This window comes from Cardiocondyla obscurior, linkage group LG01 (assembly GCF_019399895.1).
Source record: "Cardiocondyla obscurior isolate alpha-2009 linkage group LG01, Cobs3.1, whole genome shotgun sequence".
NCBI classification, from domain to species: domain Eukaryota; kingdom Metazoa; phylum Arthropoda; class Insecta; order Hymenoptera; family Formicidae; genus Cardiocondyla; species Cardiocondyla obscurior.
In genome coordinates, this window is record NC_091864.1 from 13,384,186 (window position 1) to 13,407,859 (window position 23,674).

Below are 23,674 nucleotides of genomic sequence, written 5' to 3' on the forward strand. Positions count from 1 at the left end.
TTAAAATATAATTCAAAATAAATTGATAAAGATTGAAAAAAAAAGTATACCGTCAAGAATCGCTCAATTCGACATTAATGCGTAACGATAATCCAAAATATCGAATATGAACCGCGTTTATAGTCAGCCAGCTATAACGTAATTAGGATGAACGTCATGTTCCTCTGCTGAGAGTGATGATTTTCAAACTGGATGTGTATTCCTGACGAATGCGTTCATATCGCGTGTTAATTAACTCGCTCGACTCTTTAGCTGCCTTGTATTGTTGCAAAACACATGCTCTTAATTATCAAGTGGTTAATACGCCGCAAAACTTTCCATTGTTATCACACTAGAATCCCGATTATCAGATTTATGATCTTTGATTCGATGCAAACGTATATGATGTTGCAAATAGTCTTACGCGTGCTACGGATCTTTTTAGTTTACTCTGAGTTTCGTATAAATTTAAACTTGTAACAATCCACATTGCTATTCGCAAGTATATATTTAAAAAAAAATTTGATATTTTACCTTGAATTTAAAACGCATAATTAAATAATTTTTTATTAAACTGATGTACAACGTAATAACGTATTTAGCTCTTGTTGTCAAGTTAATAATATTTTTTTTAACGCTTAAATTCAAGCTAGAATAAATTACAGTTAACATTAAATAATGAGGAAACGGGCGAGGGAGGGAGAGTACTAATTTGCGTAACGAAACGTGGTGACATCCGTGGAAGAGAAAGAGGGTCGTAGAGTCGGAATGAAACGCGCTGATGTTTCTACAAGCACCATAACTATCGGCCATTCATTACTGAAACCGTTTCAGTGGCTCTGGAGCCGCATCGCCGCAATTCATACTGTGACATGATGCTTGATAACAAAGGCGGGCCCGGAGATCTCCGTCCTTATTAATAGACGACCGAGTCTGCCATAACTAAGGGGTGGAATGGGTTAAAACCGCCTCGCCGGCGAACGAAGATCGAGAATAATGTATGACGCGCGTCCCGCGGCTCAAAGCTTACGCGATTCCTGAGGGACGGAAACGGCGGTGCGATAATTAGAAGTGCATCGCGAAACGATGCGTACACAACCGCGTGTTAATTCGTACCAGTCATTAGCGCGTGAATCGCCGATCGGCGAGGAGATTAATTACGACGTTAAGCAGCGTCTTGGAATTAATCGGTTGAGCGCATTGTTTTGCGGATGCGCGGCCCGTTACTCACGAGCGACAGAAAAAGAAAGGCGCCTCCGTTCTGAATGACGTCGCCGCGACACGCCATGATCGATTGTGACGTATCACGTTCATCAACCGCGAAAGGAGGACGGCACATATTGACTTTGGCCACTTGGAATCGCTTTTCGACGTTACGATCGCGTTTATCTTCGAGCAGCGATCTTTTTCTCCCTCCCCCGAATGTTAAACTTGTACACATCGCGCCGTGTAATTAACTAAATTAATTCTATGTCCGTCGATGTGTAGCGACTTACAAAGCGATAAGCAATCTTTGTAATTGGGTCACCAGCTTATACGTCGACGATACGTCGAAGTTTGTATAATTATGGAATGTTACCGAACAAGTCACCGGGTTGTAACGGGGGCGGAAATCTTCCCTCGGTCTTCATTCGTCACGTCTATGAATAAATATAGATATATATTCGCGTGAAGACTACCGAGGGAAGATATAATACACGTGATCCGTCGAGTCAGCCCGCTCGTTTACGTCAACACGAACCGCCGTAGGAAGTAGCACTTTCCCGACGTCGCTCTTTACTGCATACGTATCCCGCTCGTGTACACGAAGTTTGTCAAGCCTATTACGAAACACGTTTATCTTCTAGTCGATGCTATTACGCTTATAGATGCAAAAAAAATAAAATAAAATAAAACAAAGAAAAAAAAAATAAAACAAGCCGCGTTGATAGAGCACGGAGAGAAGAGGGACTCACCTGTTAGGTCGCCGCTTACGAAAAGAACCCCCTTGGCGTAGCACTAAAAACTGGAAAATCTCTACCCACTGATCACTTGTCACCACGCTGGTGTTCCTCTCACAACACTGTTGGCCCTCGCCGGCCGTTTCATATCGCCGCCGTTCTACGAACGCTTGCCGGGGCGAGATCTATCGATATACGGCGGGAGAGAGATACCTCTCGGGCGATTCAGCCCGCGGAGAATTCCCACGATTGATCCGGGTGCTCTCGGGCGCAGCGGGATGCTGCGGTCGTCGGGAGAACGAGAGCGAAAGGGAGAGGAGGAGAGGTTGGTGGAGTCGCGCGCGCGGCAAAGGCGCGTGCGGTCCGGACGCGGAACGTGAGTGCCGCTTGGTAGAAGCGACTGAACCGCCAGGCCGGCGGAACGCGCAGGTCCTACGGTTGCGTCCCACGTCGAGCTCCGGCGGCAGAGCCGGCGGACAGGTACTCGTCGCTCGGCGAGGGAAAATACTGCCGCCATGCAGCCCCCGGAACGTCGCCAAGAATTCGCCGCTTAATACGTTCGCCCCGAACTAAAGGCCACGAGCTCTCCCGGCACGAGGGGGCCGGATATGCGCATATGTGAAGGCTTCGGATAGAGGTCGACCGGATAGATAGCTCGGACGGATAGGTGAAGATATTTCGCGTGTTCTGAAAATTAAATTCCCCCGAAGAATTATCTTATTGTTAGCCACACGGGAAACCCCGAGAAGTCCCCCCGGGGGAAAAATATGTTTAAATGCTGATTTTATTATCGCAAGGGAGTTATGCGTATATTTTAGGATTACGTTGCGCGGTACGAGTGGAATAATTGAGATACGGCGTTATATTTTATTAAAAATTGATCGCGTCCGCGGCGAACGTTGAAAAACGATATAGACGAAAGCGATATATGATACGCGATTATGGTAAGATTTAATGAAGGATTATTAGCTTAAGTGCGATATCCGAAAAAAATTTTAATTGAGTAATTGAATTTGTGACGATAATCATATTGAAAATGGTAACGAATTAAGCTCCGTTTGGGCTTTGTAACGACTTATGAAACAAGTTCTGCATTGCCGCGGGATTTTCGAGCTCCGTTTCAAACTTATTCAATTAATTAGCGCACGTAATAATCGGTGACAGATGATCCAGTTGACGATCAGTATAATAGCGAGTATCACGCGATGAGAAAATATTTATATTCGCGTTTCGCGAAATTCGTCTTTATGTTGCTATCTCTCTCTCTCTCTCTCTCTCTCCCTCTCTCTTTTTCTCTTGCAGTCCTGGCGTCGAGGAGTCGAGACCGATTTCTATAAAATATTGGAGGTAACATTGCCATTTTTCTGGGCATCCAATTATATCCAGCACGCATTTACGGGCGAAAATTTCGTGCTCTTCGTGATTATCGCGTTTCTACGAATGTTCTGGAAAAGCTCCTCGCAATTAGTCAGCCGGTCGATATCGCGACTACCGCGCATTTGCAGAGGTATGAAAACAAATTTGCGCTGGCGTGTCTCGGAAAATAAAAAAAAGAAATAAAAAAAAAAATTATTTCCTCCGATCTGTATGTACTGCAAATTATACGACGGGGGTACTATTTACTCGGCAGAACAGGTACGCCTCCGTAATATAGACATCGTGCCGAATGCGGGGTTCGCGGCGGAACAGGATTTCGCCGGTATAAATCTCGTGTAAATGAATTAGCCGTTTCGGATCGGTTTATTCGCAAGTGTATCCTCTCCCTCGTAAAACTCGAGGAGCTTATTACTGGCTAATACTACTTCGCTCCTTATTTATGGCCGGACAAGGGCGCGCGTCCCGCCGCGCTGGTGTAATACGTGTGGCATGCGAATATCGAGTTGCGCGATTCACCATGCATAATATTAGCACGATATTATAGTCCCACCGTGGATTACGCCACCGAGCTGGGCCGAATACCTAATAAGGATTTTACGACTGTCTAGGAAATCTGTGATTATGTTCTCGACTATGGGAACGGAGTCGCAGCGTAGCTATCGCTTGCGCGTGTTTGAGCATTCGTATCTCATCGAAATGCCGCCGGCTTCTGTGTCCGGATATATTGATCCAAGACGAAGATGAAGCTTCAACATATTGTCAGGGAAGCCTTTTGGACGCGCATAATACAAACGAAAATTGAAATTTTCTTGTAGAAAAATCGATGCAAAATTTTTTCCTTCAATATACCCGAGTGGAATATCGCCTAGTTATTCTGATTTTACAGCTGGTTAGATCGCGCAGATTATAAGTACACGCATATTATAAGTATGCGTAGTAAGCTAGTTTCGCGGCGAAAAACGTTTAGATATCTAGCTTTTCAAGCTCGTTATTAGCTAGTAATAATTGTACAGCGACTCGGATAATATAATTTTCTGATACGCTCGCCGTATGAACGTAACACCGTGCGTTTTATTATATATATATATCTGATTATTAAATTAAAAAGTTAATCGAGTCGGAAGAAAATTTCGCTTTATTCGTGTCACTGGTGGATTTCTTTTGTGGCAAGACCAGAAACTAGCTCAAGAATGATAAAGCCTTTACCCTCCACAATTTGTTCACGGCGCACGCGTACGGTTTGCGTTTAAATTTTATGCCAGGGGGTTACCTCGCGGGCGCCTCATTTCATGTTCTTTACCTCGGTTTAAAATAAAATAAGAAGCGAAATTTATAGAGCTCTCGGCGACGAAAATTCGTCCAATTCATCATGCATTACCGTTCGAGATAAATAAAGATATCTTTTTTATATTGATTAATTATTCATGAGCCGTCAATATATCTCCGACTAAAGCTCAACATTACATTATCTTTGGTGTTACTTTAATGGATACTTTAATAGATAATTATTCTATTTTAATAATGTCTGAAATCGGTTTCAAATTAAATTGCGAAAAATGCACGGATCTTAATATACGCATGGCATTAATGACATAAAAAATCTTAATATACAGATCAATAAACGATGAAATTTTTTTATATTAATATGCGTTTTTAAAAATTATTCTCAACGCGGGACGGCACTTTACTAATTTCATCACTGAAGCATGCTACCTTTGACAGAGTTAATAATTTCCCATTTATACATGCGACATTCACATGGCCAAGCTTTGCTTCATTAAATTGATTTAATTAAATTTATTATGTAATACTAAAAATTAATTATTACAAAGGCAAGAACGATTCAAGCTCGAGTGTGCTCGATACTGTAAAAGTGTGGCTCATATGAAAATCTCAATAATACTCGTACTATCAGGTAATTGCCCAACGAAGCATTTCGTGCGGAAATTGCCTAGAAATTGCGGAGAATACGGTATGATCTTACGGCCCGTCGGTTACGTTTGCTTGGAAGCTGTTTCACCCGCGGCTTATTATTGGATTTTCGACAAGTTCGAATACTTATTTAATAAGATTATTCCGGTGGGCGCCGCGATTCGTGGCGCTCGGGATCGTCAATACCTTGTTTTGCGGGTTAAAGAGGTTCTCCGTAACATCAATACTGAGTTCACGTTTATCGATTCGCGTCCGCGCTTACGTTTTTTTTTTCTCACGTGTGATTTATTAATGCGCGTACTACGAGGCGCCCCGCGTGATGCTTTGTCTCAATTAGCGTCACCCATTCTCGCAGCGGTGGCTTTAAAAGTGATCGACATAGTCGGTCAGTTAGACCAAGAAATAAACAATTTAGCGTGAACTAGCTAACGAAATATTTTAATATTACTCTAACGTAATTAATTTTTGTAATAAATATAAAGTATATTCAGTGTTCAATTTTACTGAACTGTGAAAGAAACTCCCGGTGTACATTGAAACAGTTCGATTTTTAACAACTTAATTATTAAACTGAAAAGTTTTAAATGGGGTTCGAAACTTCGGTCTTTGGAAACGTGTTCATGGAGTTTCGAAAAGTTAAGATACATTATGAAAAAAAATTATCGATAACTCCGCGAAAGCGTGCAAACATTCCCCGAGCAGCGGAATAAGCGAAGCTGCCGCCTCTTCGTGATAAACGACGCGAATATCTCAGCGTCACTTTCGCATACTTTCTCTCGCGCGCACGGGGGGGGAGGAAGGGCTGGTGGTGCTTATTTATGACCGTCGCGCCGATGATTCGTCATGCACAGGCCGCGGGTGTAATTAAACGCAATTCCGCCAGTGTGTAGGCGTGTATGCGTGTGTGCCTGCAAGCGCAGCAGTTGCAAGCGCAATCATTGTCGCGCCCCGAAATTGCAAGCCGCACCTCGCACCGGGTTAGCTGCGCGGCGAAACTTTCGGCACGATTCAACGATTTCACTGGCAAACGCCGCGCCACGCGTTGCAATTACACCCGGACGATGCACCCCGAATGTAACGGCAACGGCGATCGCCACTTTTCGAATTATTACGTGCCCGCTCCCGACTCCGAAATACTTGTGACACGTGCGCTCGTTGCGCCCGGGAACACGTGCGACCTACTACCACCGTGAACCAACGACGATGCGAGCACTTCGTCCGCCGTCCCGATATCTCGATCCGCTGCCGCCCGAGGCAAATAAAATCTTTCGCCGTCCCGTTATAACTAATCAACTCGATGAATGTTTCGGTCCTCGACGATTGATTCTTGAAATTTGCTTGAAAAGTGATAACTCCCGACGCCGGGAGCGCTGATCGAACAATGCTCCATTCTAGCCAGACGTTTAATTTTGCTGTGACCTGATATTTGCGTACGCCAATACACCGTGTAACCGCTTAACCTCACAATTGTGACGTTATTTCACCATGCGAAAGCTAGGCGCGCGGAAATTATTTATTTGACGGATAAAAATCGTAATAATTGACGATGGCGAATAAATATAGTATATCTGGAGGTGATTTAAGCGAAACGTGACGGCGGCGCGTCAGAGCTTGCCTGCGTGATAACTGTTAATGTTCATTACCGCGTTTGATTTAATAACTCCGTTGCAAATTCGTCGAATATTAAAAAGACATTATGACATAATGGGGTGAAGCTATTTTTGACATGTATAATATAACCGTGACGCCACGTGCATAAATGCACGGCGCATTGTTCGTTCGGCGCACTTGACACCTCTCGACGTACGTACAAACGAGAACGATTATTGAATCCGAATTAATGATTAATTTCGCTTGTAAATGAAGATATACGTTGGTGATGCATTATGTATTAACATTATCCGGCGTGAGGTCGGAACAAAAACACGTTCCGGCTCTGTGACGAGCGTGGCGATCGGTAATGATGTTATCGGTGCCGGGCGGCAATGGAAGCGGCGGCGCGCTTTTAGTTTATAAAGCTGCGAATTTCGAACAACGCGACGGAAGCAATTCGACCGCTACTAACGTTGCCGTTTTTCAATTTATTACAGAATGATCTGGCGCGGTGGTAACGTATGCAGCTTCCCCTCTTCTGCCGCTTGAAATGTGCGTTATCCCGCGGCCGCTCGCGAATGTGCATCACATTTGCGCCGCATTCATTCGTACGTTTCCGTGTAAACAACCACGCGCGACTGTGGTCGGCGACCGGCATAGTTTAAACCCTCATTTACTGATAAGGATTAATAATTAATTTAGAACTCATAATTGATACCACGTCGCATATCGCACGAAGGATTGATAAATTCATCGCGGACAATAATAAATTCAATACATTATTTGGCGCGTCAACAGTCTTATTTAATCGCTTGCTCATTTCATCAACGCCCGCATTATCCCTGACGAGAGTGGCAGAATGGGATTTTTATATCTTTTTTTCTTTGGTTTTTATTTTTATTTTTTTATTTTATTTTATTTTTTTTTTTTGTTTTTTTGCGCGCGACACCGACACCGGATGAATGCGACGGAAATGTGCGCGCGCAACAAAGAACGTTTTATAACAAATCCGGTTCGCTATTTTTCACAGTTATAAATTGCGCGAAATACATGATAACAGCTGCCGGGTACTTGTTATTTTGAATTCCCTCGAAATTCGCGATTCAATCAATTATGATTACACACATTTATGTATAAGGATTATTAGGTTTATATTACATTTGCATCGCGTTTAAATAATGCAACGAAGAGAGAAAGATTGATCAAATAACGTCAATAAGTTAATTTTATTATTTGGTTAAAAGTGATCCTTTAGCAAGAGTGTGATAGAAATGTACCATGCTTCATTTAAAGTACATAAACAGAAAAAGCATACACGAAAAATTAAGGTAAAATTTAGCGCGTCTGATATCGACTGCTTCACTCTAAAATAAAATTAATACTATATTGCATTTCCTCTTTTAACACGATTACCGTTTTCTATTTTATTCTTCGAGGTAGCGCGTTAAGATTAGCCAATTGTAAGTCGCAATGGAGAAATTGAATTACGCTTTGATGTGTCATCGGTCACGATGACAAGCGAGCCGAAAGCGTTTTCGCAATGTTTGAAAATGCGACGCAAACGAATCGTGCAACACAATCCCGTCGAATAGGAATGCACGCTGTTTTTTTTTTTTTTATTTTTTTATATAGAAAAGGTCATCGAATTTCACCGGGAAAATTTACCGCCCGCCGCTTTGCCGAATACCTGACGGCTTCCGCAACGCATCGCGCGGCATCGTCGAGACATTGCACGCGGATTTTGGTATTCTAGCAATGCGAAACTCTTCGAGCATGTGTAGTTATGCTGAAAAACCGTGTTTGCAGTTCGAGCGCGTCTAAACGCATCTTAGAGATTGTTGTTGCTGGAGCTAGACAAACGCGGATAATATATTTCTAAAAATAAAAACCAAATTCTACGCAAACTAAGACACTCGCCGGTAATCACGCAACTTTATACAATTTTATAAAACTATTTATTTCCTTTTTTTTATCAACGTGCTCTTTTTTTCGTGCAATAAATAAATTTAAAGATAAATTTTGTATAAGATTTTTCCGGCCATAAATCGTCGTTGCAGCGAATAAATTTCTGTCTCGTAGGAACGGACAGAACGAGAAGAGAGCATGACGGTGGTGCGTGTTACAGTTCGTCACGCAATATTGTTGTCGTGAACGAGTAATCTCATTTAACGTTGCTGCTGGATGAGCGGAGGAATTTTTGTGGCCGGGGGAAAAAAAAGAAAAAAAAAGAAAAAAAAAAGAAAAAAAAAAATACGCGACGTCGAAAGCTACGGCAGCAGCAACGTTCTCCTCGAGATATTCGAGATTCGCCCGGAGAAGTCCAAACCCTCCGCTATCCTCGGGTTTCCCCGGTGTGATTCTGGACGACGACAGAGCGGTAGGGCAGAGGGAGGGAGGGACAGGCGTAAACGTACTCCCGTAGGAGTACGGTTACCTGCAACTTATGACGTTACGGTTCGACAAGCGAGAGTACCTAGTCACTCTTTCCGCATCCTTGAGCCACGAGACTCGGGCTCTCTTCCTGCACCATCTCGTCGTATTCAAGAGTACCGCGCCGTGTTACAGATGGCCCATACGTGTATATGTGTGCATAACGTGTCCCCGTGTTCGTTCACGCAGCGGGAAGACGAGAGCGCTTCCGGAGATTTCGCCGAGCGAGACTTTACGCGAAAACCCTCGTCCCGACGAAACTTCGTATAACATTGCAGCGCGGCGTTTTATTGAAGTCTCACGTAGTGTTATGATTACGTATATGTATAGCTGTGTATAAGTAAGCCTCGGCGGCAGCTTCAAAGCTAGAAGTAGCGATATAATTGTCGAACAGACGTATCTTCTCTCTTTTTGATATCACAGCCTCAAATTCCGAACTTTCGTTTGAGCTGAGTCCCACCGCTTTCTATCAAAATATTGATCCCAAGTTTGTTTTACTATCAAAATACGTTTAACACGTGGAATCTAACATCCCGGTGTAACACGTTGTAATGCGTCTTCAACCACGCAGGATATGCTTCGCTCATAAGAAAGCAATCTCAAATAAAATTACGAAAATGTCCGACTTGATTGAGTTCTATAAATCCCATAAAATTGAATACAAACGCGTGTTCAGAAAGAGAGAGGGGTGGGAAGGAGATAGCGAAAGATAGAGAGAATTTACTTGGCAGAGCAAGAAATTCGGTTGCACCTGCGAACGACTTTATCGCTCCTGGAGGAGCGCAATTACCGTGCCAACATCGCCCTTCAGACTCCACGTCCGGCAATCTAGAAGAGTATTTTTTCGATGGACGAAATTGATTCTGAGAAAACTAGAACCCCCGGAGGCTTATCGGAGGTCCGCATCCTTACTTTCCTTTCATTTCTGCTACTCTTTCTCTCCTTGTCTTTTCTTGTTCGTGCCTTGTTCAACAACTAAACGAGTTACCCTTTGAACAATCGGCTGGCGGCATTATAGAACGAGCAAGCACGATGAGATTCCTTAACCTGGATAGTCTGAAGAAATCGATTCGAGCGAGCGAAAATAGAACGATGCAGGGCCCGATAATTTATAAATATTATTCAGGATTTTTTTTTTTTGCACTTAATATCTAGTTAATTGGTTTATTCAACTGTAATCACGTAGATCTGTTTTTTACCAGTATTTTAACTAAAAAAAAAACTTTAGCAAAATGACAATAAATATAAAAAAAAAAGAATAAAAAGAACCAAACGAGAAAATAAATAAAACAATATCCTGAAAAATAGATTCCATTTTAACGATATATTTGAGACGGCACTACGGAACGGGGTTTGCGAAGCCGTAGAAACTAACAACCAATTAAGTGAACATTATGATAATTGGACGAACGAAGGATGAAGGAACCGCGACAATCGATATTACTTCCACGGCGAATGAACATCGACGTTGCATGATGCGGACCTATGAGCGGACGAGCATTTAGCCTGGGCTTATCCCGAGATCTCGGTATATTCGCGGTAATACTCGGCCATTTATAACCCCGCAGTTAAAGGGCATAAATCACGAGGGAAAGTAAATGTACGCACATTTAAGTTACTACCGCGGACGCGTGGTATACGTGCCATTTCGCCATTGTTCCGACGGCCAAGATTCACGGCGCCCTGCTTGCCCGGCTTTTGGAATATGATCTTGCTCTTTAGTACATCGAGAGAGGAAGCGGAATGAAGAGAGAGAGAGAGAAAGAGAGAGAGAGAGATAGAAAGAGAGGAGAGCGGGATCCGCATTTGCTTGAAGCTTTTCCCCGCAAACAACGTAACTCGTGGTGAAATTGTACTCGACAATTTAATGCGATCAGCGGTACGATGAAATGCTTCTAATAGATCCTTCATGCGCATATATTATTTAGTAAAATTGTGGCTGACGAGAAATGGAGTTTTAAATAATTGTTACAGTTCCAAAACTGCATTAATGGGACAATAGGGGTATACGTATAGCGCCGAAAATTTATTTTCCGATTGTAACAGACGTCGAGTTTTCTAATGGTTGCGTAATGACTTTAAGTATCAAAATTACGGTAGTTTGAAAATTGATCTCTACGTAGAGCGGAACGACGTAGACGTGTCTGCGACCAGGTTGAAAATGTATATTAGAGCAGCAAAAGTTACAGTGGAACTAATTTGACGCAGTGGGCTCCTTTGGTTTCACGGCCTGTGAATCTCAATTTTATGTACGAACTTATTCAGCAAGTTGCTCATTCAAGTTAGAATTAGGTGCGTTCTTAAAGAGATATTTAAGGAACCGTGATAGACGTTCATTACGACGCAAAGATAAAATAGCGTAGAATAGCGCGTAAGTATATTTTTACAAATATTTAATATGCGACTAACATAAAATATACATAATACATGTCACGAGAAAAGATTTATCAAATTTTACGATCGCCTATTTAAAATTGATTTATCTGTAGAATATTAAAAGACGAGTAATTGTATCATCGTAATTCGATTATTCCGTAAAATGTAAATTTCGATAATTCAAATATCCGAAATATTTAAATTTGTAATCGACGACGTGAGGTAGACGTCGAGCGAAATGGCGAAGAAACATTGATCTCGTACGAAAATAATCGAAATACTTAAAAAAAAATTTGGCTCGGAGTGTTAGGTAGTCGGACTAATGTCACAGTGGTGCCGAAATACCGCCGATTTCATAGAACAAAAATACAGTAGCTTTTCGTGAGATGACCTTTACGGGATATTGATCTGAGCCTGGTACCGGAGAGCCGAGGCTGTGAGGCTTGCTACAGTATTAAATGTTGTTGTAGGACCGCTGACATGGTACACGGCGACGTTTCGCGACGCGGAATATTACGGAAAATTTACTCCGACTGCCGCACACGGAACGCTCATACGTAGCTGCGTCATGCGGCCCAAGTCATTCGTTAGAGAAATTGCTCCACGCGGAAGAGGGAAAAGAGAAAAATAGAAGTGGGATAAAAATTTATTTTATTCTGGGAAATGTAGTATCTCTGACAATAGAATATAACGCGGGCTGGTAATCGGGGATGTTGATGTCGCAAGACGCGCTCGCATTTACCGTGTAACATACAACAAGAGCCGTTGACTATTTCTTCGGAACGGGGTACTTGAGTTACCCTGTTAATTGCACAAGCGAGAAAATACATTTCTTAAATGTCACAAAGGAGATAGCCTAGTGCGAACTCGCTGAATGGCATTAACTCTCGCGTTTGTACGGCTCTAAGTAGATAAATATGACCTATAACCCATCCATTTCAATCGAGGAATTTAATTTAAAAACTCTTTACGTTGAAAGAGCGAGAGAGGAAAATCTTACTAAAATGAGGGATGCAGATTCCGATGCACTGCATATATACCAGTATATATTAGAAAGTACACAAGACAAAAGTACGCAAGGCAAAAAAATAGGGACGCTAAAGGTGGAATGATATTTTAATTTCACGCTTGAAATATCGCGAGTGAAATGCATGGCGCTTTGATATTATGCGCTACTTCGGGTACAGAAAAAAAAAAAAAAGAAAAAAAAAATATGATGTAATATACCCGACAACGGCACAGTTGACATCGTGTCGTGTTTGTTAACGGAAAAAAAACAAACGGGGCAAAAGTAATTCTTATTAAATTGCCAGCCTGTTGCGGGATTTTCGATAATTCGTTTCGCACGCGATACACGCGGAATTATGAAATATTCCGAGTTAAGCGGCAAATTAAAAAAAAAAAAAAAAAAAGAAAAGAAAAAAGCGCAAAATCCTGTGACCCATTACCAGGACACGCGTTACCGTGCATTTTGTATCGCCGCGAAACGAGCGTCGCGAAACGAGGAGATCGATAAAATGACAAATTCCCGGTGTAAATTCCGGACCGGGGCATTCTCCATGCGCGAGACTCGAATGGACTCTCACCACGCTTCTTCATTAACCAACATTAAAATTAATATCCTACCATATCGGACGCTTTGCATATTTGTCTTCGCGATGCCTCGTGACGTTGTTCGCAGATCAGCGAGCGGTCTTCGTTCGTTCTATCAGTCGCGTCGCTGCTCTTTCAATTGTTACATCCTCTTTCGTGCGTTATTCATTTTGATAATTAAGAGTTTTCCTACGAGCAATGACATTGCGACTGCACTGACGACGGTTAACAATGGAAAAGCTTTTTCGACGGGGTAATTAATGACTCGCTATTCTTCACGAGACAATTAGAACCTTCGGCGAAGTCCAATATTGCACTCCACTCTTTGTTTCTTTCTAATCATTCCATTCGTTACTCCTCATAATTTTATTTTACTCCGCCGCGTTACTTAATTATTATTATTACGGATATAGTTTCGCGGTGCTGTCAATAATTTTCCGTCCTCCGAGTGTTTCGCGCATCTCGGTGAAATTTATACGGTATTCAGCGTTTGGGATTTAAATCTGACGCGGGCGCGGATGAAGGGGGGGAGAATAAAGTTTGCTACGGCGAAGGGTGTTTACTCATTTCGTTGCAGGTGCATACCTGCGTAACTAATCAAAGGTACTTCGAGTTAGCGCGGCGTTTACGATTTATATTCATTAAGCGGCAAGGTATACGGCGCGAAGAAGTTGCGAAGGAAAGTTTGACGACGAGATCGTTTCATAAATCGCTTCGTCCGAGTTTTCCCCTCCCTCTCGTTTCCCTTTGCCACTAGGCAAGGTATAGCAATTCTTTCACATCGAACAGTCAATATTCAAGAATGCACATCACGCGCCTTTAATTACTTGATTTTATTGATTTAATTAAAACGCCAGATCGATTTTTGCGAAGAAACCGCATTCGTACGTGGAAGCGATTGAAAACTTACTTTATTTATTGGCACGTAAAAGTACGGACATCACTTTAACATAATTATGTAAAATAATTGAATGGACGGCTACTCTATCTCAAAAAAAAGAAAAAAAAAATACGTCACGTCGAGTTAGTTCTCTTGTAGGCCATCAAAACTGCCGGCTATAAATGACATAAAATACCGGCGAGCCGCCGTTGCAGAAGGTAAAAGCTTTTACGGGAAATGAGCGTCGGGGTTTCCCTTCCGGTTTGTTGGCTTGCCAGTAGGAACGCTTACGCCAACGCTTAAAAGCAAGCGAGTGCAACTAGGCGGTGGGTATTAAGCGTAATCGATAATAGGTATCGACGGGCGACGGGGAATTTCCGCGATCGTAGGAATAAAGTCGGACAGTGGTAAACGTCGCGCTATAGTCAGACGGTGGCCAATAAACGCGGCCGGGCGGCTGCGGCGGCAGCCGCCAGTAACAACGGGCCCCCGTAATGGCCCGCCGTGAAGTTGTAACGTCGGACTAATGGCGGCGATTAGTAGAAGTCAGTACGTTTTATCCTACGCCGCATAGAATTTCAATAAACTCCCGGGCGGGTGCCGGTAAGCCGAACCAGAGGAAGAGAAGGTGGCGTACCGCCGACGATTCTCACATAGTTATAACCGTAGATGCCTCGAATCCCATTTATTCGGCCTTATCTAGAACGGACGTGTCCGTTCGCGAATAGCACGCTCCCACCGCGAGATAATTAAAATTAGCTTATCTCGCCGGCGAACGGCTCGCACGCGGGGATAGGATCGACAATAACATACAAGCGCCGGCGCGAACGAGGTTTTCTTTAATCATCGGCTCTAAAGGATGGGCCGGCTGCTCTCCGCCGTCGATGATAATCGCCAGGCGGACGTGCAGGCGCGTTATTTCACCGTGCTTGACGTAACTTATTGTTAGGATCCCGTTGCAAACACGCGTTACAGTACGACGTAACGCGCGCCGTTCGCTATATATACCAGCGTCGGCTATATCCAGTCATCTGAGAACTTACATTAAAGCCGCGCCAGATAAAACGTCCTACTTGTCAGCGATTTTTCAGCGAGAGATTGCGCGGGATTAGCGCGAAAGCGTACAATTTCCATTTATGGTTTAGTGTCATCGCGATATTTTTGTAGACAAAACAGCGGTGTTTTGATAGCACGCTTGCATGGTCTGTGGGTAGAAACACACGCATATCGAATCGATATTTATTATATGGTATTCCCCGTGTATATTAAAAACGTGTACGCGTCTGCAAATCCGAATTATCCTGCGAGCTTGGCAAGATTCAACGTACGTTCGGTATATCGAGCTAAGGTGTCACGGGACCAAGACACGGGCTGACCAGAATGCGGCTGGCGGAACCAATGTGTATGTATAACAACTGATATTCGACAAATTGGCGGAGGAACCTGTCAAGGAGATGACAGAAGCGCATAGATATATTGACAATCACATTTATCTCCGAACGGATAACGGTAGAAATTTCGTGACGTGAAAACCGAACGCAAATTAAATAATAGCTGTCGATTAACGGAAACAGTCGACGCTGACGTGTTATCGTATAATCATATTAATTAATTTAAAATTAATATTAAATTAAATTTATATGTTTACATTATTTATTTATTGTTAAAGTATTTTAGTAGCATTATAATTTTTTTTTTTTAATTATAATAGTTATGTTAACAATGTAACGTCGTTTAATTAATTTTCTTTCGATGATGAAAAAGCTTAGCAGTTTTTTTATTTTTATTTTTATTAACGAATGAGCAGCAGTAATTATGAAAATAACCGCTCGTATATTATTATGATGGATTTTGAAGAGATGGCCTGCAAAAGAGGTCCGTGAATCCCTTTTAAGAATGCTACTACGCTCTTTTATGGCTCATTTTCTGTAGAGAATTTGCAGCTTTTCTTTCCCCAACGCGCATACAAAAATGAGCGAATACGATCTTTTTCTGGTACAGAATTTTAATCTATTTTAGATCCTTTTGGAGCTTACATTTGAATATTTAGCTGGGCGATAAAGTTAATAATGTATATTTTAATGTACTTTAATTACATTTGTTTTGTGAGATTAATTTCTTAAACATAATTTGAGAAAACAATTTATTTATTGCGGAAAAGTAAATTAACGAATTTTTTTTTTGAAAACGTAATATACTTTTAATAAGAACATAATTTACATAATTTTTTTTTTTTTTTTGGAGAATTAATTGTGAGAATAATTTTTATGTAACATTTTAAATTATATGTGCAAAAACAAGATCTCGTAATGACATCTTTTAAAAAGCTAGTACAACGTCTGAAACTCGTACAAAGTTTCCGCAAAGTCTCAGAACGTGCCGATCCAGCGCACCGCTACGAATGCTGTTATCTCGCAAGTTTGTGACTCCGGAGTGTAGTTAGAGCAGGATACAAGCGATGAAACAACGAAATTTCAAAGAGATTTTCTTTCTTGGAAAATCTTCGTAAAAGGTACGCTTCTCTGTCGCTTCGGAAAATGGAATATAAACGGAATAAACCTTTCATTACGGAGAAATAAAACACACAGGAAATAGGACAAATTAAAAGTCCGGGTATTACTGACTATAATATATTTATTTAATCTTTTCGCCTATATACAAAAACGAAATGGTGCTCCTTTATGTTATTTAGTAAAAACAATATTTGAAGTAGAAGTTTGAAATATTATATTATTTTAAATGCATAAAATTGTACGTTATTAGCTTGTGATAAAATATCAGTTTCCGTAGATACGTTACACCGATAATCCTCTTCCAAAAGTTTTCTAATTCGACCCATTTGCGCAACTTTAGTTTATTTTATGTACCTCGATGAATATCTCAAACTCAACCGCTGGATGGCAAGCGAATAAAAATCGGGGCGAGTCGAGCGTTCCAGTAAGAGACCGCGGTGTAGCGCAACATTGCACTTCGCTCGGCGCAGCAAAGTAGCAAACCTCCGAACCCGCCGCAGGTGGTACTCCGGAGCGTGCATATCGCGGAAGTCCGTCCAGTGCCAAAGTTAAATTACGTCCAGAGCCAGTTCGACATCCTTCTGCTTCGATCTACGAACATAACGAACAAATTGCTCGGAAGTTAAGACGACTTTAACTGATTGCCGTGCCACTTATCCTCCGGGAACTGATATGGAGAGTTTAAGAGGCGGATAGAAAACGGAGGGCCCCTATAAAAGAAAAAAAAAAAAAAAAGAACGAGAAACGAGCGAGTCGACGCGGGCTCCCGACGAGACGCGGCGTCGAGCTGGTGCATAATATTGGCAAGCAGAAATACGAATTGTTGGAAAAATTCGACCCCGTCGGTCATTTAATTATTCGGTGGTGAGTGCGGTACAATGTATGCAAGTATGTTTCCATTAGTCGCGAAATTAGCGGGCGGCGCGTTGCAATTTTCGATATTTCACGTCGGGATACTTCCACGCGCGCTAATTCGCTACCGTAATGACGCTATTACGAAAAATTTGCCAATTATAACGTGTCTGCTGGGTGCTTACGGTCGAATGTTCTCTGAAATATCGTCCCGCTGTTGAAACGAGCGGACCCGCTACTTTTATACCGCTTGTACATGGTCAATTATTATGCGAAATTTTATAACCGCGTCCGCGCGCTATGAGAACGCGTCGAAATAAATGGGAGCGAGTCGGGAGGAGGGTGGGAAAAAGCTAAGCAGTTTAATCGCCGTGGAGGACTCGCCCTCAACAAGACAGGTAACATTCCACCGGTGATTGTAATTTAACGATCGTCTGTAGTCGCTCTTTATTACCGCGCGCGGTGGACGGTCGACATCTACGGTATTTCATCTCGAGTTCATTAATATTCCCGTCCGGGAGCGACGGGCAAAGGCGGCGAGGCGAGGCAAGGGAAGAGTAAGAAGGCCGTCGCGCGCGCAATTTTATACGTCGGGACACGTGGCTCACCTGATGTACGCGCCAAGTTCCGTTGCGCGTTCATTGTCGGGAATCGGTAACACATCGGCGTCCTGTCTGCCGCCGCTAAGTGAAATTCTTGAGAAGTTTAATTTAATTATACGCGACCTCGGCCGCGGAAGGCGATTAATCCCGTCCTACCAATAACCCTCTCGTGTAAGATCGAATCCCACTCCTTTCCTTCGGCACTTGCTCCACGATCACCGACGTTCCATCCCTCGTTCTTTCACGCTGGCGTGTCGTAGGCGGAAACTTCGATATGGGAGAACGTTTCACGAATACGGTCGATGCATCCTTGGGAATGGCTATATGTGATGAGATGCGAATTACGACGACGCGCAAAAATTATCACGTCGCTTAGAAATTGGAACGCAGATAAAGGCATACTTTGGACTCAGGATTTAGTGGCGCGCCGAGTGGAGAAGGGTGCTAAGAGATTGGGGGCCGGCACACCGTTGTCTGAAGGGCGAAGGGTTCGCATAAGAATGTACAGGCGCGATAAATTTCGCGCCCGTCGCCAACTCGCCTCTCTCGTCGTCGTTGGCCTTAATATGCGTGACAAACGAGCGATATTATATCGGCCAAATGAGGATGATCCCGTCGAAATCTCACGATTTATTACTCTCTCACGCTCACGCCGGCTCTCGCGGCCGTTGTCTCGAAAGGAACGGTAAATTGTCCGATTTTTAACATAACTCACCGAACATCCACTGCGACCGTCGGTATACCTGAGGTCGATTTTACGAGGCGAAGGGTTCTCGCGTCAAGTTTTAAGGGCCGGCCGGAAAAGTAACCGCGGCTATACGAGATCGAGCATCGCGACCTGAATTTGAATTCGCGCAGTGAGAGTCCTCAAAATTTCTAAACAACCCATGCACCGGTTCCATAAATATCGCTCGACATCATTTCGCGTTTAATATCTATCGCGATGGTGCACATTAAATCTTCATTTACAACGCGCAACATTTCTGAAATCCTCGCTTGAATTTCGAGCACATACAAATCCTGCGGCTCTAATTAATTGTTATTCACAGTCCTCAAGATATAGAATCCGCGAGAGAATTACTGAATGTATCTTTCAAGAAACAAATCTGATTATGAAACGAGTAAAAGACGCGATTGAGGCAGTCAGAAAAAAATAGAGAGATAGGGAGTACGGCAAGAGGGGAAAGGCGCGGATTTGCACAGTTAAGACACGGACATCATTCGGGATTTGGTGCGCTCTCTCAGTTGGGCAGGTTGTGCACACAAACGCCCGCATGAGGCTTCGCAGTACCCGCGCACGTGTCCCAGAAAGCCTCACGGTATCTCAGTTTGACCGTCAGTTTAGCAGTAAGCGATGTTAAATGAGTTAAGCTCGTTCATCAAGCAGCTCAGCCCTCGCTCGCGCTCGCGCCATTACGTCGTTTAAAGCCGTTTACAAACGTCTACCCGAAAACTCTGCTCCTCGACGTGGTCCTTCATACGACGAACGTGCCGGAATTTTCGTGACGTAGCTTAATTCGAGCCGGATCTTACTTTAATAAAAGTTAGGAGTTACTGCATGCACCCCACGAATATTCGCCGCATCGCTTATTACTCGCTGTAATATATTTTATATTATTATTATTTTAAACCCTCCGCACTTCCCATTTTCCGTATAACGGCACTTTGTTACCGCACAGTAGTTTTCTAATATGCCTGCGGAAATTTTAACGAGCAATCCGAGCTACTATATATTCATTATTGAATTATTCGCGATACCAGGAATTTTTTTTTTTTTTTTTTTACGAATGATTAGCAATTATTAATCTATATCTATATCTATATCAATTAATTAAACCTTCCAATTAAATATATGATTAAATATATGAGTATCAAGTTTCTAGAGGTACATACAACTAATCAGACATAATCGAATAACGGAAAGCTGATATATTGAATGTTTATTATTAATTGCATTAGATTTCATGGCATATTAATCAGAAATGTGCAAAATCACGCGATCATTTCAATTTGATTAATGTGCGCGCGAGCGTAATTGTATTTTTACGTAAATATGCAGAATAGAGTGGAACAAAAATGTTTCGATAACGGATAAAGAGATACAAAAACGACGAATGCACGGCGAATGTTAAGCTTTATTATAAACTTATTATTCATGCAATGCTTACCGTACGTTTGTGAAATTTCCCAGGCCGTTCGCTTCCATTAGAATTTTTAAGCGACACCACTGCACTTTTCATCTCTCGGGCCATGCGAAATTCTGACAATGCAGATACACGTTATCACAGAAGAACAACGAGTCAGAAGAACCGTCCGTTGACGAACGCTCCCCAGCAATTTACCGTCGCTTTGTTTCGTGCCCGTTTAATTCCGTGAGAATTTGACTAGCGGTGGATGTAAGCGTTAACTTTAATGCCGCTTCACTATGTTCTTCCGCTAAAGTAAACGATGACGCTGCGTAATGTATAAATTTCGCTCTCCGCTTTCGCGCGCGGCAGACGAAGAGGCATTTCCGCGACGAACGCGGCTGAAGACTTCCACTGCGTGTTTGCGCCGTCGAGATGCAGCCGTCTCCCCGGGGTTTATCTAACGAGCCTTTCTGATGACGCGCGAATTCCCAGATACTTTCGCGAACGAGCGAGAGCAATCTTCTCCCGTCCTCTTCAGAGAAGGGAAATTACGCGAAATAAACCGGTTTAATGCTCAAGATACGCATCGGTTCAACCGACCGATTTATTCGACGCGACTCAATTATCCGCCGCGCGATTTTCCGCCGCCAGCCGTAAATTAATTAAACGCACCGCTGTACGCGTTGCACACCATATCGCGACGTTTTAATCTTAATCTCGCTTTCGGCCACGTTTCAACCGGGCTACGCATAATCCCCCTTCCCCCCTCCCTCCCTCCCTCTCGAGCGAGGGTGCAATCTTTTGGTCGGCGTTCGCGCTATTATCGGCTGGCCGTGAAGCAGAAACGCTCACGTGCGTGCGGACCGGGCGAATTATCCAGATCACCGTATGTTTGTAGATTACAACTGGTAGCTCGCGTCGTTTTACGCGATACGACCGATCTACAGCATGTAATTCACGTATAACGCTGCAGCAGACCATATCACGAGGGCGACACAATGACCGTTGATTAAACAACGTGCATACATACGACCGCGAGCCGTGCGTGTTGACCGCGGGGCGCGCGATTATTTATCGTACGCACTCGGCCGGTCGAACTGTCGTTATCGAAAATTAATTTCTATCCACCGCGACATCGAACTTCGGGGCGAAAGTGCGGCGGCGACACGTCTCATGAATATCGAATCCGCCATTTACGCGCGACGAGTTTTCGCGATTACGCCGAATATTTGTCCGCTTAACTTGGAAAAATGCGACGATTGGATTTCAATTTCGGGGCTAAAATTACGCGCGAAAGGTTTTTAAAGCAAATACATCTTTTAATCGCGGCGCGTGCTATTTTCGCGCGGTTTATAACAGCAGGGGTGATGAAAAATCGATAATTTTAATCGAAGTCACACGGAGTTATTAAAAAGTCGTTACGCTCACTTGGCCCAGCTCGCTGCACGCCGTTCGGCAGTGGACAGTAGTGGAGTCTCGCTAATTCGATATTGATATATTCCTTTCGCGCTTCGTATCCCGTTTGCTTCACTTCGCCCGCTTTATCCGACGTCCCGGCAGGCCGTGTGAATTCGCCTCTGAAACTGCGAAATGGAAACACGACGTTAAAACACGGCGGCGGGGAGGAAGAAAAAAAAAAGGGACGATTCGTAGGGCTTCGTGGCGCATTTTTGTGACGCCGCTGCCGCTGCAACGTGACTTCTCGCGGTGGTGTCCCGTCTGAATCGTTGAAATTGCATTCGCGTCGCTCCCCGCGATTTCAGCCGGAGGGACAGCGTATTGCCAGCCGACGTGCGCGGCACGTACCTACATACGTACGCGCAGTCAGCGTGAACATGACAGAGTCCTGCCGGTATAATCTGACATCGACGCAAAGCGCGAAACAATACCGCCACACGCCGGACCCGCCGTGACGGAGGACTATCGTGACGTGCGGTGACGTGACGAACTGCGTGACGTGCACTGACGTTCGTTCGCGGAATACCCTCGCGTCGAGCATTTTTATCGAGATTTATAATCGAAACACGAAATGATCGGATATTCCCTTTTCTGTCTATTCTCCTATTTATTTTTCCTCGCGGTTCCTCTCCCCTCTCCCCTACCCTCGTATATCTCGTCGAGGGAAATCGGGTATCTGTTTCGCCTCACCCTCGCCGTCGCGTAGGAGCACTTTATGAATGGTAACGTGAACGCCTCGCGAAAGTTATTTTCCCCGTGGATAATTCGTGCTGATTGTTTCGTCGCGTCTTATTATTTGCTTCGGAGAATTTCTCTCGGAGTGCGATAAATTATATCGCCCGCCTCTTTCGCTCTCTGCGTCAGCCCAGTTTTTCTTTTCCTCTCTCTCTCTCTTTCTCTTTTTTTTTCTTCTCCTTACCGTCGAGATTTCGCCGAGCTCGGCACTTTGTTGGTTCACCTCGCACTTCCACGAGATACTGCTTAATGCGTCGACAGGATAATTCAGGGAGCTTACACATCTGCGGCAGTATAACAAGTTCCCAGAACGAAAGTTTGCGCGATGAAGTTAAGGGGAAATTACTTAGCCGCATTAAATCGCTTTAGCCCGCGGGATGATGGATATTCGGAGCGGAGGCGCACTCTTTCCTACCTCGTAAACCTCGTACGCTGCATAACAAGACTGCTGGGACGAGGATTTGTTGCATCGACTACACGCATTGTGTGCATAAAGTGGGTATCACGCAGGATAACCTGTTGCAAATTGATGATTTCGCGATAGGAAACTGTGCGTCTTTAAGAGATAAAAATATTTCTTTACGTCCGAGTCGTGACTTTGACCGTGAACCAAGTTTTATCCATTTTTTTTTTTTAATCTTAGAAAGATCGAGATTGAAAGAAATTTGTTCTAAAAGTAAAGTTATTAATCTTTTTTTTTTTAATTTTAATTGCTCATCGCGTCGATTATTTGACAAAGAAAATCGTTTCTTATAAATTATTTCTGCGTCTAACTTATGAGTGGTTCCAGTCTATGAAAAATACCTCAAGTGTTATATTACAAATTTTTATTGAATTGTAAACGTTGTTTTTCTCGAGTGTAACAATGGTTTGTAAATGTGTTTCGCTTCCTTCCGGCGGATATTGTATAATGCGCGCACTATAAATTGGAACGCGACATGACACGTTGACACAAGGATATAACATTGCGCGAGAAGACGTTTACTATGCTACCTCGTAACTTTGTGATAACGGAGAATCCAAGCTTTACCTTGCGGCGTCAAAAATGCACCAGCACGTTATGTACGGGATGATTTAAGAAGAGAAATTTCGGAAAAGAAAGTTTATTTGTAATAGTATTAATTATTGTAGAGAAAGAGTTTTCACGAGTCTTAAAAGTTAAAAATAGGGTTGTGCTGAATTATTTGCGAATAAAAAGAAAAAAATAGCAAATAAATCATTGCAAAATATCCGTCGATGTCTACGAATTTTTAAACCATGTTCTAAAACAACGCGTTATTGTTTT

The 23,674-nt window shown here is 43.1% G+C and overlaps 1 protein-coding gene and 1 long non-coding RNA gene across 3 annotated transcripts in view; one reads left to right on the forward strand and one right to left on the reverse strand.

The window, feature by feature from the left end:
• LOC139106263 (opioid-binding protein/cell adhesion molecule homolog) overlaps nucleotides 1–2,254 on the reverse strand; it is a 173,992-nt gene extending 171,738 nt beyond the window's left edge. The window contains exon 1 of one of the 2 annotated variants that reach the window (XM_070662894.1): nucleotides 1,935–2,253. The gene's annotated coding sequence lies outside the window, so the exon portion shown is untranslated. Of the gene's footprint in view, nucleotides 1–1,934 lie in introns of both variants that reach the window. The other variant, XM_070662871.1, reaches the window with a different exon arrangement.
• The window catches only part of LOC139106284 (uncharacterized), an 82,196-nt gene that overhangs the window by 43,115 nt on the left and 15,407 nt on the right, over nucleotides 1–23,674 (forward strand). The gene's annotated exons all lie outside the window — the stretch shown is intronic.